The sequence below is a fragment of the Panthera uncia genome (assembly GCF_023721935.1).
Source record: "Panthera uncia isolate 11264 chromosome A3 unlocalized genomic scaffold, Puncia_PCG_1.0 HiC_scaffold_11, whole genome shotgun sequence".
Taxonomy (NCBI): domain Eukaryota; kingdom Metazoa; phylum Chordata; class Mammalia; order Carnivora; family Felidae; genus Panthera; species Panthera uncia.
The window spans coordinates 4862901-4880862 of record NW_026057578.1 but is presented as its reverse complement, the minus strand read 5'-3'; the positions used below and the strand labels follow the sequence as shown (position 1 = coordinate 4880862).

At 44.9% G+C, this 17962-nt stretch overlaps 1 protein-coding gene across 8 annotated transcripts in view; it reads right to left on the bottom strand.

Moving 5' to 3' along the window:
* LOC125936457 (serine/threonine-protein phosphatase 4 regulatory subunit 1-like) overlaps positions 1-17962 on the bottom strand; it is an 82694-nt gene that overhangs the window by 61015 nt on the left and 3717 nt on the right. The window lies entirely within an intron of this gene.

Here is a 17962-nt window from a genome sequence, read left to right as displayed (position 1 = left end):
TGGAGCCTGCCTCGGATTCTGTGTCTCCCTCTCTCTCTCTCTGCCCCTTCCCCTCTCACGCTGTCTCTCTCTCTCTCTCTCTCTCTCAAAAATAATTTTTTTTTTAATTTTTTTTTCAACGTTTTTTATTTATTTTTGGGACAGAGAGAGACAGAGCATGAACGGGGGAGGGGCAGAGAGAGAGGGAGACACAGAATCGGAAACAGGCTCCAGGCTCCGAGCCGTCAGCCCAGAGCCTGACGCGGGGCTCGAACTCACGGACCGCGAGATCGTGACCTGGCTGAAGTCGGACGCTTAACCGACTGCGCCACCCAGGCGCCCCTCAAAAATAATTTAAAAAAAATTTTAACTCACAATTCCAAACCTCAAGATTTAGTATCACGAAATTGTGATATTGGCTTCAGGGTAACATACAGGTTAACAGAATATAAGAGAGAACCTACAAATAGATCTGCAAATCTAAGTCCAATGCATTTTTCACAAAGGTGTCAAGGTAATTTAATTCAGCAAACAGAGCTAGAATAACTGAATAAACAGGTGAGGGAAAATGTCCTTTGTTCTTACACCACAAAAAATAATTGACTCAAAATAGATCACGGACGTAAAAAACATAAAATGATAAAACTTCTAGAAGACACAGAAAAACCTTTGTGCTCTTTAGTTAGGCAAACATTTCCTAGAGTGGTGCAAAAAGCATGTGCCATGAAAAGAGATACGGATGAATTCAACTTGATCAAATGGAGAACTTTTGCTCTTCAACCGACATTGGTAACAAAATGGAACACCAGTTGGAACACCCGGCTGGCTCAATTGGTGGAACATGTGGCTTTTGAGCTCAGGGTTGTGGGCTCAAGAGCCACTCTGGGTGTAAAGATTACTTAAAAATAGTACCTTAAAAAAAAAAAAAAAAAAAAAAAAGAGGGGCGCCTGGGTGGCTCAGTCTGTTGGGCATCTGACTTCGGCTCAGGTCATGATCTCACGGTCCGTGAGTTCGAGCCCCCGCATCGGGCTCTGTGCTGATGGCTCAGGCCCTAGAGCCTGCTTCGGATTCTGTGTCTCCCTCTCTCTCTGCCCCTCCCCTACTCATGTTCTGTCTCTCTCTGTCTCAAAAATAAATAAAAACATTAAAAAAAAAAAAAAGGAAAGAAAATGGAATACTGAGCCACAGACTGGGAAGAAAATACGTGTAAAACACACATCTGATAAAGAATCTGTATCCGGAAGACATAAAGAACACTTGGAGCTCAATCTTTAAAATGGGGGCGAGGGGGAACCAAAAACTGAACAGACATGTCACCACAGAAGATACCCAAATGACAGCTAAGCACGGGAAAAGATGTTAACATCATTAGTAATCATTAGTAATCATGGAAATGTCAATTAAAAGCACAGTGAAATACTACCCACCCACTAGGAAGGCTAAGAAAATTTTTTAAACTGTATTAAACATGTTGCAAGCAGCAAGTGGATCTCATTCATTGCTGGTGAAAATGCAAAATGGTACAGCTACTAAAATGGTTTGGCAGTTGCTTCAAAAAAGAAATATACACTTAACCACAATCCCACTCCTCAGTGCCTGCAGAGGAGAAATGAAAACACATGTATATTTATACTAAGACCTGTATTTGTGCGTTCACAGCAGCTTTATTCAAAACAGCCAAAAACTGGAAATAACCAAAATATCTATCCGCAAAGTGGATAAACAAATTGTAGTATACCTATACAAAGGAATACTCCTCAATAACAAAAAGGAATGAGCCGCTTATATGCAACAATATAGATGCATCTCAAGAGCATCATATCAACTGAAAGAAGCCAGACACATACAACTTCATTTGCAGGATTCTGCTAATATGAAATTCTAGGAAGGACAAAACCATAGTATTATATAGCAGATCAGTGGTCGTCTGGGGTCAGGGGTGGGGAAAGGTGTGATGGCGAATGGCTATGACATGACTTCCGGCAGGTGCAGGAAATGTTTTATTTCCTGGTTGTGGTTGTGGTCACACAACAGTACATACTTGGTAAGATTCATTTTAACAAATTAACCTTCAGTGAATATTATTATATATAAATTATACTTCAGTAGAGGTGGAAAAAAGCAAAAGAGAAAAGGGAGGAAGGAAGAAAGGGAAGGAGAGAGGGAGGAAGGGAGGGAAGGGGAGCAGAGACTGGCCATTCTTCTACTCTTCCCAAGCCCACCTTACGAAGGCTAGCATGAAACTACCTGGCAGGTTGCTGGCAGCACAGTGATTAAAAGAATTCTTAAGAGTATCTAACTTCCTTTGCTCTGATTCTATATTTATGAAGTGAGCTTGAGATCTTAATCTCCTTGAGAACTCCGATTCAAATCCAGAGAACGCACAGTACTTATGAGACCACAGGGAGCTGTGTGGTCTTCAGGTAAAACTTCAATTCGTATTAAAGGCATGCAGGAACGCATCTCGAAATTGCCAGGGTGTTCATATTTGTCAGTAGGGTGCCATCTGCCCCTGAATGGTGTGGGAAAAAAAAAAGAAAAAAGCACTGTCCGGTTCCTATTCTAGACTTTGTCCAGTGGGGAGGTACTGATCTACCCACCACAATACCTTAGCCTTCTGGGCAAATATTCACCTCCTTCTAGCAAGTAATAAACTGATATTTTGATTTCTTTTTTTTTTTTTAATGTTTACTTATTTTTGAGAGAAAGAGAGAGAGACCACAGGGGAGGCGCACAGAGAGGAAGACAGAGGATCCGAAGTGGGCTACTCACACAGCAGACAGCCCGACACAGGGCTCAAACCCACAAACTGGGAGACCATGACGGCAGCTGAAGTCAGACACTTAACCGACTGAGCCACCCAAGCGCCCCCTGACATTTTGATTTCTATTCTGACCCCAGTCCCCTTTCTCCATCCCCATTATTACCAACTTAACCCAGTACAGATTACCATAGGAGCAGAGGCTCTGACAACTCCATTCAAACCCCAGTTACTGGGATTTCCGACAACTTACGGTGGGCTGAAGAGAAAGGAACCCCTTCCCACCACAAAAAAATAAAAATAGAAAGTAGAAAATACAGAAATGTAGATATTTTAAAATGCAGGAAGGCAGGAAAGAAGGCAGAAAGGACATCCTCAATGCTAGAAAGGAAGATAGAAAAGTGAGAGCAGTTAGCCTACGTTGACACCCCAGGATCAACATTTAAGACCTAGACACAGGTCTTAGGCACTAAGAATTTTTTTTTTATTATTATTATTATTTTTTAATGTTTATTTATTTTTGAGACAGAGAGAGACAGAGCATGAATGGGGGAGGGGTAGAGAGAGGGAGACAGAATCTGAAGCAGGGTCCAGGCTCTGAGCTGTCAGCACAGAACCCAACGTGGGGCTCAAACCCACGAACCGTGAGATCATGACCTGAGCCGAAGTCGGAGGCTCAACCGACTGAGACCCCCAGGGGTACCAGGCACTAAGACTTCTGAAGCCCACATGGGGATAAAAGATATGGGTAGTGAATTCGAAACCAAGCCCCCATATAAGACAGTTGAGGAAAGGGACTACAGTTAGGGTGGGAGTGGAGAGAGGCGTAGTCACTCGTGAGAAATCAAACCACAGGCCTACATGACCTATGAGCGCAGAGTCAACTGACACCCCTGCAGAGGAAAGGAGCCCTGCCCTGAGCTACGAGAGGATCGCTGTCCAGAGAACTCCAGTTCTAGGCATCCCGGCAAAAGCGAACAAGAAGCTGCTCTAAAGAGCCGTTCACAATCCAATAAGCATGCAATTTCACAAAACAATCCCTGCTGAAGATAAATAGGCGAGAAAAAATTTCAAACTGTATATGGCTACAAGCCTTCAAGACAAAGACTTAGCAGATACAACAAATGGGAATTTGCACCCCCAAGATTCGAAATATTAGAAAAATGTAAAATAGACTATAGGATTTAAAATATACACATCATAATGGAAAAAAAAAGATGCGCAAGGGTGGGAAGAAAAGGCACATTTGAAAAAGAACCATGTAGAAATGAAAAATAGAGACAATTTAATTAAAAATTCAATAGCTGGCTTAAATAGCAGTTTAGACACAGCTCAAGAGAGAGTTAGTGAGCTGGAAGATTGATCTGACAAATCACCCAGAACACTGCACAGAGAAAAAGGGAATTGGAAAATCTGGGACGGCAATTAAGGCACATGAAGAATGGAAAGCTAACATCTAAGATAAGTCCAATAAGAATTCCAGAAAGAGGGATTAATGAAAATAGGAAGAGGCAATATTCAAAGAGATAATGGCAAACAATTTTCCAGAATGGAAAAAAAAAATGAATATTCAATTTGAAGAAGTACAAATCCTGAACTGAATGATTAATAACAGATCCATACTGGGGCACCTGGGTGGCTCAGTTGGTTGAGCATCTAACTCTTAATTTGGGCTCAGGTCATGATCTTATCGTCATGAGATCAAGCCCCACATCAGCACTGAGCATGGAGCCTGCTTGAGATTCTCTCTCTCCTTCTCCCTATTCCCCTCCCCTGCTCCCAATCTCTCACTCGCTCTCTCAAAAACAAACAGGCAAAAACCCACAAATCCGTATGTAGATGCATACTGTAGAACACCCATGGCAAAGAAAAGCATCAAAAAAAAAAAAAAAAAAGAAAGATTAAAAATTAAACCCCAGATCTCTCACTGAAAAGATGTTACAGGCCTATTGCTTATTACTTATAATCAATAAGAGTGTGAGTCCTTGAGTTAAAATACCTGGTTATGAAATCCACGCTGCCTCTTAGAAGGTATGTAACTCGGGATAGAAAGCTCCCCTCTCTGATTCTGTTTCCTTACCCTAAAATGGATGCCTGCCTCAGATGACTGCTGTAGTGGAGATTAAATGACATTAGACAGTCAGATACAGTTAGAACCTGAAACACATAAGCACTTCGAAAAGATCAGCTGCTATTATTATTATTAAATCACTGAGCACGTCATATTACCAATATTGCTTATGTTTCTATCTCCAGGCTTCAGGGCAACCATAGCCACTAGAAAGTGCGGCAGGAAGTGGTGGGAATTCTCAGAAAGGGAAACATCAGAGGGGGAAGCCTCTGTATTAAACTTGGCCTAGGGGCACCTGGGTGGCTCAGTCGGTTAAGCGTCCGACTTCGGCTCAGGTCACGATCTCGCGGTCCGCGGGTTCGAGCCCCGCGTTGGGCTCTGGGCTGATGGCTCAGAGCCTGGAGCCTGCTTCCGATTCTGTGTTTCCCTCTCTCTCTGCCCCTCCCCTGTTCATGCTGTGTCTCTCTCTGTCTGAAAAATAAATAAACGTTAAAAAAAAAAAAACAAAACAAAACAAAACTTGGCCTAAACTCTATCTTGACCCCTAGACCATGCATGTTTGTGGCAAATTCTACAGCACAGCTAAAGCTAAGAGAACTGAACTGAGATCTGGGATACTACCCACCACAGGAGAGACCGTTAACAGTGGGACCTCATTCTTGTTAAGTACCTCCTGAAACAAAACAAAGAAATCTACACTCTTTGGAGGCATATAACAGAATCCAGAGACCGTATAGCATGTAATATTCACAATATCCAGGTTACAATCCAAAATTACTCAATAAACAAAGAAACAGAAAAACATGAGCTAGCCTTTTTAAAAGAGAAAAAAAATCACAGAGTGACTCTGAAGGGACCCAGATGTTGGAAATAGACAAGGATTTTATTTTACTTTATTAAATACTTTTTTTAAGTTTATTTATTTATTTTGAGAGGAGAGAGAGCGAGCAGGGGAAGGGCAGAGAACCAAGCAGGCTCCGTGCTGTAGCACAGAGCCTCACGCAGGGCTCAAACCCACAAACCATGAGATCGTGACTTCAGCCAAAACCAAGAGTTGGGACGCTTAACTGACTGAGCCACCCAGGTATCCCTAGAAATACACAAGGATTTTAAAGTAACTATTATAAAGTGCTTATGGCTATAATAGAAATACACCTGTAATGACTACAAAGATCCTGAATCTCAGCAAAGACGTGGTGACTATTAAAAGATATTAAATAAAAATTCTCAAGTTGAAGTACTGTCTGAAATTGAGAAATTCGCTGAGTGGACTTAACAGAATGATAAAATAATGGCAAATCCCCCAAATTTGGTGAAAGAAGTAACTGTACAGAATCAAGGATCTCAGCAAAGCCCAAGAAGATAAATACACAGAAACCACACCTAGACACATCCTAGTCAGACTGCTGCTGACCTTGAAAACAGCAGAGAAGAGCGAACACTATGTCTGCGCAAAGAAGGAGGGCTGGCTGGAATGCTCTCTAGAGCCTGCCAGAAGCAGTGGGGGCAGGAGAACGTTCAGATCACATCCGTGAAGGACTCACAGGAAAACCTATCAATCCAGAACGAGATATCTGGTGACACACCCTTTGGGAATGATGATGAGGTAGGGCCACTGTCAGACGACAACAAAAGGGGGGAAAATTGTTTTTAACACATCCTTTTAAACAGAGCCAGCCAACACAGACCATAAGAAATGGTAAAAGTGTTCTGCAGACTGAAGAGACATGGTATCATCTGGAAACTTTATCTTCAAAAGGAATCCAGAACGTTGGAAATGGTAAATATGTTGGTAAGTTTTTTTTAAAAACTAGATTTCTTCTTAATTTCTTCAAAAATATGTACGATAATCTAGAGCAATACAAAGCAAACACGATAATCTTGTTTTTGTGGAATTTATAGCATCTGCAGATACACTATATAATAAAAACTATAATGTGAAGTAGGAGGGTAGTGAATGGAACCAGACAGTGGTCAGGTTTCACCGTTTTACATAAAGGTGCTGCATTATGAACTCTAAGTAGACGGTTTCTGGCTCCACCGTTGGGACTTGGGGACCCTTTAAAACCCTGGACCGTGTCACATAATGCCTGGCACACGGCAGACACTTAATAAATATTGGCTTCTGTAGAAGTCAGTCTCCCGAGACTTTGATTACCGGGATTCAATTCAGGAGTCCAGCAGCCCCTGAGAAAGCGGAGAAAATCTAGTTTCCACAACGACAAATGTGAGACGTGGCAGCGAGCCACCCCCACAACCCGAGTTACAAAGCAACCAGGACATGAATTCGCTTCTGCTTGCAAAAGTGAGAGATCTTAGTCTCAAAAGGAGAGAAAGCAGGTCACAAACCGCCGTACAATTGCTAAAATAAGGTGAAGGCACTCGAACATTCAATATAAAGTACACGAGTTAATCAAAAATATCCAATCATCCTAACAACGGATATAGTAGAAGGAAGGTATTGGGGATTCACAGGAAACATGTCAGGAAGGGCAGAGGGAGTCAAGATGTGTCAAGCACATCTGAAATAGTAAGAGATCTGAGTTACAGGGATTTTTAAGAACCAGGGGCGCAGATTCCGTCTTCTACAGAACAAAGACCCCAGCGATCTGAGAGTCGCTGGTCTGGGGAGCCCTGCATCAATATGCTGCTGGCAGCCAGTCCGAGCCAGAGAGCCGGACTCCAGTGCGCCTCGAGTTGGTCCAACACTCTCCGACTGCAGCTCTGACCCAAGCCAGCCGGCCACCTGGCCACAGAGCAGGGACAGCTAGGGACATTGCGTCCCCCAGTGCGGCACAGGGAAGGTACATGGAGCATCGCTAACTCACACAGTGGGAAAGTTATTCCCATTCAATCCTCTGATTAAATCAACAAAGTCTCCTCTTGGTGCTCGGACGCCTTGAACTCTTCCCTAAAACTGGTGAACCTTCCTTTTTAATACAGCACAGGTCTTGCGCTGGCAACTGTCTAGAATTGAACGTCATTTTCTTTTTATCTCGTGATATTTCGGTTAAGTTTCATGTTGAGCAACTGCTACAAGTTTTCCAAATTTGCTTAAAAATAAGCCATTTGACATAAAGAAAAATACAAATGGCATAGAGAGAAAGCAAAAATAAGAAAAGCAGTACAGAAATGACTGACTTCTGGGGGCTCCTGGGTGGCTCAGTTGGTTGAGCATCTGACTCTGATTTCGGCTCAGGTCATGATCTCCTGGCTCTTGGGAGCAGTCTCCGAGTCAGGCTCTGCGCTGATGGTACAGAGCCTGCTTGGGAGTCCTTCTCTCCCTCTCTCTCTGCCCCTCCCCCACTCGCTCCCACTCTCTCTCTCTCTCAAAACAAATAATCATAAAAAAAAAAAAAAAGACTGACTTCTGAAAAATACTGGATTAGTGTAATCCAAGGAAAATATTCCCATTGATAACGTCACATTCATGTGCAAATAATAATGCCTTTTATTCCAAGTACCGAAAGAACATTTTTTAGGTAAACATTTTCCCTCCTGTGGATCAACATCCTTGGCCCTTTTCAAAATTAGAAAATCCTACTGGAGTCTGAATTAATGAGATTATCAGTGAGATTATTACTATTTACCTATAAATGACAGATTAGATTTTTTCTTTACCTATCTCATGAAAGCACCGGAGTTTACCAAAATGTCCATGCAAGCAAGGTTCGGATCCCCTTTCCCCAAAGCGAATGAAAATGGCCAGCATTATCTTCGATGTCACTTGTGAAGGCACCTGACCAGGGGCTGTGATTAATCACCTCTTTCCATGGTGTCTTGATGTGTTTCTTTGTTTTATTAAGTTTTCCAAGACAGACTGAATCAATCAACAGCTGATAAACTATATAACACTAGCCTAGGATTTCTCCACTCAGCACTACTGACCCGCTCACTCTCCGTGGCGGGGAGGGGGGGGGGGCGTGCACTGCAGGATGCCCTGCAACATTCCTGGCTTCAACTCCCTAGATGCCAGGAGCACCTTCTCCCCGAGTTGTGACAATCACAAACATCTCTAGTCGCTGCCACAAGCCCCCATTTGAGAACCACTATAAAAGAGAGGATCAGGTGTCCTTACCTGAACAGCCCCTGGTGAGAGGTTGGTCCCACGAAGGGCAGGGTCTGGGGTCAGTAGGAAAGATCCACCTTTGCCCCTCTGGGCACTCCCACTCCTCCTTCTCCCCTTCACCTCCCCTCCTCCAGCCACGTGGCTCCCAGCTACTTCCCAAACACTCCAGGCCCTTCTCTGGTTAAGGGCCATTGCACTGCAGGGTGGTTCCCTCCACCTGGAACTTTCTGATAACCTTCAGATGTCCTTTCTGATAACCTCCTCTTTTTTTTTTTAACACTTTTTTTTAATGTTTATTTATTTATTTTTGAGAGACAGAGCAAGCAAGAGTGGGGGAGGGGCAGAGAGAGAGAGAGAGAGAGAGAGAGGGAGAGAGAGAGAGAGAGAGAATCCCTAGGAGGCTCCGCCTTCTCAGTGCAGAGCCCACGTGGGGCTTGAACTCACCAACTGTGAGATCATGCCCTGAGCCAAGATCAAGAGTCAGACGTTTAACCAACTGAGCCACCCAGGCGCCCCTTCTTTTTCTCTTCAAAATCTGCCCTTTCATCCACTCAGTGAGGTCCTCCCTGACCTTTATTTTGAAATTGCAAGCCTCCCACCTATTCCCCACCTTACCATGATCTAGCATCCTATTTTTCCAGAGAAATTATCATCTTATAACACACAAAATGTTTACATCCTAGGTCTACTGTTTATCAGCTGGTCCACTCCTCTCCCCACACCCCTGAAAAATCTTTGATTCACTGATATGCCTGGTACACAGCAGGCACTCAGTCAAAGTTGCTGAATGAGGGGCCCCTGGGTGGCCCAGTCAGTTGAGCGTCTGACTTCGGCTCAGGTCGTGATCTCACAGCTCGTGAGTTCGAGCCCCGCGTCGGGCTCTGTGCTGACGGCTCGGAGCCTGGAGCCTGCTTTGGATTCTGTGTCTCCCTCTCTCTGCCCCTCCCCCCAATCGCATTCTGTCTCTTTCTCTCAAAAATAAATAAATATTAAAAAAAATTTTTTTAAGTTGCTGAATGAATGAATGAATGGTAAAGATCTGCCAAGCCAGCTTGCTGTGCCTCCTGACAGGTCCGTAGCTCATAAGATGACTCCTGCTCTCACAAAGAATTTTCTAGAGCTTACATCTCTAGCCCTGCTAAGAGGGCCTATTGTCTGGTGAACTGTTCACAGGAACCCAAGAGCTGAGGTCTAAGTGGTGATATCCTGAGTAGTCAATGACTCTCGGACCCAGCAAGTCTAGGTCACCCACAAACACCGGAATCTCAAGCTTTCAAGTTAGAAATATGAGGTACAGGGGCACCTGGGTGGGGGGGGGTGCGGTCAGTCAGTTAAGTGTCCTACTCTCGGTTTCAGCTCAGGTCATGATCTCACTGTTGTGAGTTCGAGCCGTCCACAGGGCTCCATGCTGACAGTGTGGAACCTGCTTGGGATTCCCTCTCTTCCTCCCTCTCTGCCCCACCCCTGCTCACCCTCTGAGTTTCTGCCACGCACCAAGTTTATCCGCAAGTTCATCACTGACCCTCTACCAAAAACGACTGATAATTTAAAGCTAACAAAGACCACTAGGGGAAGGGTTTGGAATGATTGTAGTTTGATACGGTGGGGTGGGCTGTATGAAATGCTCAGCACCCTGACCCGCCCTGCACACCCACGTGCCGCCATGCTTCCCTGAACTGTATGGCCAACATCCCAGCGGCCATCCGGTCAGCGGCTGTGGCTGCTACCTGTCCTCCGCAGGGACAGTCCCGGTTTTAAAACCCAGCTAACTAGCTAAAAGATATGCAGCTCACCTCCACCATCCAACCCAAACCAGAGTGGTTCTGAAGCAGTAGCCCTGAGCCCACACAACCCGAGATGAGATGGGCTTCTCTTCGATGAGGTTCCGATCAATTTGCAAAGAATAACGTCATCCCTAATCCTTTAACCGGACGCTAGGTAGCGAAATCGAAGAAAAAAAAAAATCTCTTCCTTGATTTAAAGCTCCACCAGAAAAACAGATTTCTGGAACCTACAACTCTGAGGAAAAAAGGATTCATCCTCTTTTATGCTAACTCAAGGGTCATCTACCAAAAATAATGAACACAGCCAGTATATTCATCATTTAAAACAGTCTGGGGCATGGAATAAATGAGATGAGCATGCTCTAGTGGAAACACAATGGATCCTTGAACACTTGCCTGTGTGTCAACGTTCTTCACAAGACACCGATCTGTCTTGAAAAAGGCTAAGCACAAATGAACGTTTTAAGTATAACGTTAGGTGAACGTGCTTTTACAGGTTCAAAGCACAGAACGTATACTCGAATAGAAAGAAAGAAAAGAAATGTCACTGGCCATCTTGCACTAAGAAGAAGATGAAATGATCTAGTACCAAAACCGAAAGCATGTTAATGGCGAACCCACCTCAAACATGTTTTCCCCCCCACGGCGGTTAGCTTCAGGTGACGACGGTAAACCATAATTCAATATTCAGCTGGGTACTGGTGATTCAGAGATGAGAAAGACATGGTCCCGGGGCCCGAAAAGCTCCCAAGGGAACAAAGAGCATCGCACCCATAATAACCCACTCTGGTGGCCAAGAGCCATAGGATAGCGATGGAAACAAGCCAGGAAAGAAGCCAGCTCTGCCTGGAAGCGGAAGGTGAGCTGGCAGATGCTTCCCTACGCCAGGGTGCTATTCGAGCTGGGCCTTGAAGGGCAAGTAGGAATTCACCATAAGGGAAGAGAGAGAGGATCTGGGAAAGGGAAAAAGAACATTCCAGATGAAGGGAAGAGCGTTAACAGAGGAAAGTATGCTGAGTGCCTGCTGCCTTTGACCAGTTTGGGGAAGCCAGAGATGTCACAGGAAGCCACCAGACCCTGACTGAACAGACACGCTAGAATTGGGTTTAAGTGGGAAGGTGAGAAAAAATAAACACAATAAAACATACCCAACGAGATCCCTTTATCGGCCCAGACGTGAACAGAGGTAGAGACGGAGGCGGAACATTAAAGCATGTCTATCCTGGCAAGCATTTTCATTAAGAACCCATTCTCCAGGCATTCCCAATATTTACGATTCCCCATTCAACATGCCATCCTGTCACTATAAGTCTATGTGAGCTATGCCACCCTGGGCCAGCCCAATTTTCCATACAATCCAATATTCTGTCTCTGACACAGCACTAGGGGACATCGGTGGGGAGAACACGATGGATGTGGCCCACTCTGTCTATGTCCATCTCAGAATGTTAGAATATTGGTTGATGGTGAAGAAGGACTTTAGCCTTATTTGCAAAATTTGTACTTAAAAAAAAAAAAGAAGAATGCAGTAATGCAGAACTTACATAATTGATAACTTTATAGAGCGTCTCATTAGCCACTCTTCGATGAACAATTACTAAGTCTTTGTAAGGCCTTAAACAATTTTGGGAGGAACCACAGTAAACCATCCATTAATGTGGTATTTAAAGTGGTTTCATTCATCAACGCCGATTCCTCTATTGGGACTATTTCTAATAGCTAGACTAGACAAACCTGGCCCATCTAAAAGCGAAAGAACACTCTTGATTCTTCACTGGCTTTTAGGGGGAAACTGACCCCCAAACACTGCAGGTCCTTGTTGACTTAACTAAATTTCAACAGCAAGTTGCACGAGCAAACTTTCTCTATATAAATGCCATTCTCTAACAAGACCCACGCTGATTGATTAGCTCTTGTATGAGCAGATCCGACCAATGCATAATGTTTTCTATTGCAAATCTTTGAAGGCTACCGATGGTTATTACTAGCGCTACGCAATGGGCTGGCCGAAAAGACCAACTTAATTCATGAGCAGCCGTCCTTTCCACACCATGCATACGTGGAAATTCCCCTTTGATTTGTGGCTTTAATCACGGCTTCCAAAACCTGTCATTATTTATGACTCTGACTTTTACACTGACGGTTAACGGGAAACATTTACTCGGGCTACCTGATAGGAAAGAACTCTGCAGCTCAAAGCAGAGCATGTGCTCCATTCTGACACTACACATCTCCATTTTCCTGCCGACTCACCAGGTTGGGGATCGAGTTAGAGGAGGTGGGAGAGTGCCAGGCGTGACATAATATTACTGCATGGAAAGATATTACTTAAATATGCAGTGACTTCTCCAGTCAGATGTGAGGCAGATTTGAAAAGGAAAACAGGTTGTAAGACAAAACCAACAACCTTTGGGGTTTGTGTATGTGCACGTGGGTCTCAGCATTCCTACTGTTCAAAATATTTGAAATCGTCAAGCAATGCTGACCAACATGAAGTCACTTCTCTACTGACCACCTTGGCCAAGCTGCCAGGAAGGCCGCCCTCCTTCTTCTAGGAAAGAAGCACACTCTTCTATGGGTGCACCAAGCTCTAGTCTGGTCTCATACAATCCAACCCCCACAGTCTTCCACTCTTTCTGCTCTGTCGTCTTTCACTTTAGGGAGCGCCTGGCTCGCTCAGTCAGCAGAACATGGGACTCTTGATCTTGGGGTGGTGAATTCAAGCCCCAGGATGGGTGTAGAGATGACTTAAAATAAATAAATAAAAAGCTGTTTTTAAAAAAGTCAGGGGGCGCCTGGGTGGCTCAGTCGGTTGGGCGGCCGACTTCGGCTCAGGTCATGATCTCGCGGTCCGTGAGTTCGAGTCCCGTGTCGGGCTCTGTGCTGACAGCTCAGAGCCTGGAGCCTGTTTCAGATTCTGTGTCTCCCTCTCTCTGACCCTCCCCCGTTCATGCTCTGTCTCTCTCTGTCTCAAAAATAAATAAAAACGTTAAAAAAAAAAAATTAAAAAAAAAAAGTCAGTATGTCATCTTTCCCTTTTCATGGACTCCTTCTCCTCAGTCCATGGTTATACTCTCCCTTGCACCTTGATTCTAAAAATCAGTGCCTTCTAAAAAATCCAAGCATAACACTATATGGAAAAGTGTACAAATAGCAAGCGTTCCACTTGAAGGATTTTCACAAACTGAACACACTGGGGTGACCAGCACTCGGCTCAACAATTTTACCAGCACCTCCAAAAGCCCCTCGGCCCCCTTCCACTTCCTCTCCTACCCCAAGGATGACCACTCTCCTGCCTTCAAGCAGCCCAGATGCCATTAGCTTTGCTTGTTCCTGTAGTTCATATAAATGCCATCGTGCAGTATGTACCCTTTTGTGTCTGGCTTCGATCACTCATTATTATGTTTGCGAAGTTCATCCACATTATTAGGTAGACTCCTAGATCATTCACTATTATAGCTACATAGTTTTCCTTGTATGAATGGAACCACAATTCATAATCCATGATGGATTGTATTCATGATGGATGTGTGGGTGGGTTCCCGTTTCTGACTATTGAGAATAGTGCTACTATTTGATGGGTGAAACAGATAAAGGAGACTAAGAGCACACTTATTGTGGGGCACCTGGGGGGCTCAGTTGATAAAGCATCTGACTTCGGCTCAGGTCATGGTCTCACGGCTCATGAGTTGGAGCCCCACGTCGGGCTCTGTGCTGACAGCTCAGAGCCTGGAGCCTGCTTCGGAATCTGTGTCTCCCTCTCTCTGCCCCTCCCCCGCTCATGCTCGCTCTCTCTCTCTCTCTCTCTCTCTCTCAAAAATAAACATAAAAAAAATTTAGTAAGAGCACACTTATCATGATGAGCAGTGAGTAATGTATAGAATTGTTGATCGTTACAGTACACAACTAACATAACACTATGTTAATTACATTTCCATAAAAAATTTAAAAATAAAAAATAAAACCAATAAATTATATATATATATATATAATATATATGCAGTGTGAGAGAAAAAATTATCAGTTCTAGAATCACTAAGAAAATTTATCCAGAGTAAATAATACAATGTCAGGTAACAGTACATAGGCAATAAATTATTACATGACTTTTTTTCCCCTAACCTATTCAATGTATCTAAAGTGTTAATCTATGGATGAAGTTAACAAGGCTCTGAAACCACAATGAGTGCTTAAGATTTAAGACAAAAGAAAGAATAGTGCTACTATGACCATGTCTTTTTGAGAAGAATATGTTCACATCTTAAAGTAGAATTGTTGGGCCGTTCAAATTATACGTATATAATATACATCATACGATATACATATGATATATACTATATATATATATATATATTAAGGGTTTCAGAGTAGATATAAATAATGCAAATGTGTTCTGGGCTCTTCTATCCAAGAAAAGCAACTGACCTCCATCCTTCCAGCTGCTTCTCCTTCAAAGGGTCTGTTTTCCCCTGCCGGGCTGTGAGCTCACAAGAACGGCGACCATTCCCAAAAGTGCCCAACTGCTAGCCAGTGCCTGGAATACAAGGACTAGCCAATAAGTGACCACTCAGCTAGTGAACTAAACGTGACATTGCCTTAACTCCTCGTGCCTTCCCAACTGATTCTGGTCTGGCTTCTGCTCCTTGGCTGCCTTGGAAAAGCTCGCACTGAGGTCACCGTAGACCCTCCGAACTACCAGAGCCCGTGGCTGCCCTTCAGTCCCCACCTCACCTGACCCTTCTGTGGCAAGTGGCAGAGATGATCGACCCAAACGGAACAACCCAAAGAAACCAAACCCTTGGCTTCAAGGGTCCCCTCGTTTCTTACCGCTGGGATATGTGTTCTCCAGGGCTCCGCTACTGGAAGCTTCTGCTGCCCGGGGCTCATTTCCTCGGCTCAGGCTTCCACCCACCAGTAATGACCCTCTTCAGTCCTAACTCTGCTCCGGAACCCTACAAGGGGGCTTTCCGGTGGCCTCCCAGACTGTGTCCCCGGGACCTCCTGTCCACGCCTCAAAAGCATGTCAGGTGGAAAATACGAACTCCACCCTCGCATAATGCCTGGTGTACTTATTCAGCGTGAACTTCTGCAGGTCTGTTGTGCTGCCACTCAGCATGCTAGACCCTGGGGATCCAAGACGGGGAAGAGCGGCCCTGATGGACAAGAACGGACATCTGGCCATGCTGGGCTTAGATGCCACCACAGGGTTCAGGGAGGACGAGGAGAGGTGCCCAGCTCAGCCTGGGTGGAGGGAGGCACAGGGTCTGTCTCTGAGCTGACTCTCCCCTGTCAGAACTATCTATCGACCCCACTCGCTGCTCTCACACCCACCCCCGCCATCGAGACCCCATTGCCCTTGCCTGGATCCCTGGACCACAGCGCTTTTTCCAGGCCTGGCTTGTTTCTCCACAGTCTGTCCTTTACAATGTAACTCAGCTTTGGGCACTACTCTGACTAGAACTCTCCAGTGGCACCCCCTGGCCCCTTGAGCAAAAGGCAAACCCCTTATCCTGTGAGGGACCAAAGGGCACACGTGGGAGTGTCCCCCCTCCTCCCATTCCTGTGTCCAGTGCTCAGCGTCCTCCAGATGCACAAGTCCCGGCCAACAACAAGCCCGTCCAGCCTCCGAGCCTGCGCCCTTGCCGTCTGCCATGCCCGGACGCCTTCTCCAGCTCCACGAGGAAACATCTCCGTCTTGTTATTCAAATCCTAGAGCACCTGTCAGAGCTCCTGACAAGCCTTCTCTGGCCACTCGAGGTAAAGCAGCAACTCCGTCGCTCCAACAGCCCTGCCTGGCACTTCTGATCACACTCACCTGTCACACGTCCTACACCACCACTCCCGAACTTAGCTCACTCATTTATGTTGGTTTTTTCAAGGCTATCTCTGCCGATGGACTGAAAGCTCCGTGAGAGCAGAAATGCGGTTTGATCTATTCTCCTCTGCGTTCATAAGGCCTGGTGTAGTGCCTGGGACTTAATAGGTCCTTAATAAATATTAGTCATGCACTAAAGCCAAAGCATGGCAGCTTTGTACAAATTCTGTAGCCCAGACTCCCTGTTCTGAATCCCACCTCTGCCAATCACTAGCTGTGTAGCCTGGGGCCAGAGACGTAGTCTTTTTGTGCCCCTTGGGAGCTTTGCTTGGTAACAAAATAAAGTTAAAAATACTCTGCCTGAGGGCAGCTGGGTGGCTCAGGTCATGATCTCTAGTGGTCTGTGAGTTCGAGCCCCGCGTCGGGCTCTGTGCTGACAGCTCAGAGCCTGGAGCCTGCTTCGGATTCGGTGTCTCCCTCTCTCTCTGCCCCTCCCCCGCTCACGCTCCGTTTCTCTGTCTCTTAAAAATAAACCAACATTAGAAAAACACTTTCTAAAAAGAAGAACAAAACAAACAACAACAACAACAACAACAGCAACAAAAAAAAAAACCCTCTCTTTTTAAACAGAGACAATTTCAGGGAATCTGTGATGTTCATCTGTTTGTCTCACAGGAAATGGAAAATACAGAGCAACAAAAGTAAAATGCGTTATGATGATCAGAGGGGAAGCAAAGTTGATACTGAGTCCACCACTCTGACTCTTTTGTTCCTTGCCACCTCATCCTGCTGGGAGGAAAGAGGTACATGTTTTTATCCCCAGTACACCAACAGGAAAAATGAGATGCGAACCCTGAGCATTATGTCAGGGGTTACTTAACAAAACAGAGGCTGTACTAGCAGAGGTCAGCTCTTCAAACCGAACCTGGTGGGAAAGACAGCCCGTTAAGGTTGGCTTAGCTAATACGCTCAGAGGCTCTGAAAGAGTGAGATCAGAATGATTTGGCCCGCGGACCGAATCCAGCCCCCTGGGTGTATGCGTAAATAAAGTTTTATTAGAAAATAGCCGTGCCCATTCGTTTAGGCATGTCTGTGGGTCCTTCCAGGTTACAACAGCAGGCTTGACTGGATGCATCAGACCTTCCAGCCCACAAAGCCTAAAATATTTACTATCAGAGCCTGTATAGAACAAAAATTGCCCATCTCTGATTTAGAGAATAGTGCCATGTGTCCGGACTGTGTTCTATTTCACAAGTATCAGCATACTCAAGTTCCTGTTCCTGTTCAAACTAGTTCACTTAACAGGGAGGGTTTGGGGGGTTGTTTAATTGACAATCTTTGATTCAAGTGTATCTTATAGTTCAGAGAAAGAGTTCAGTGGTTTGGTGCTGGGCTCAAATTAATATAGCGTGTCCACTTTGGGGGCACACAGTTTGCCCGTGGTCCTTGAACAGAACATTTTTACAAACTTGGAACAAAGCA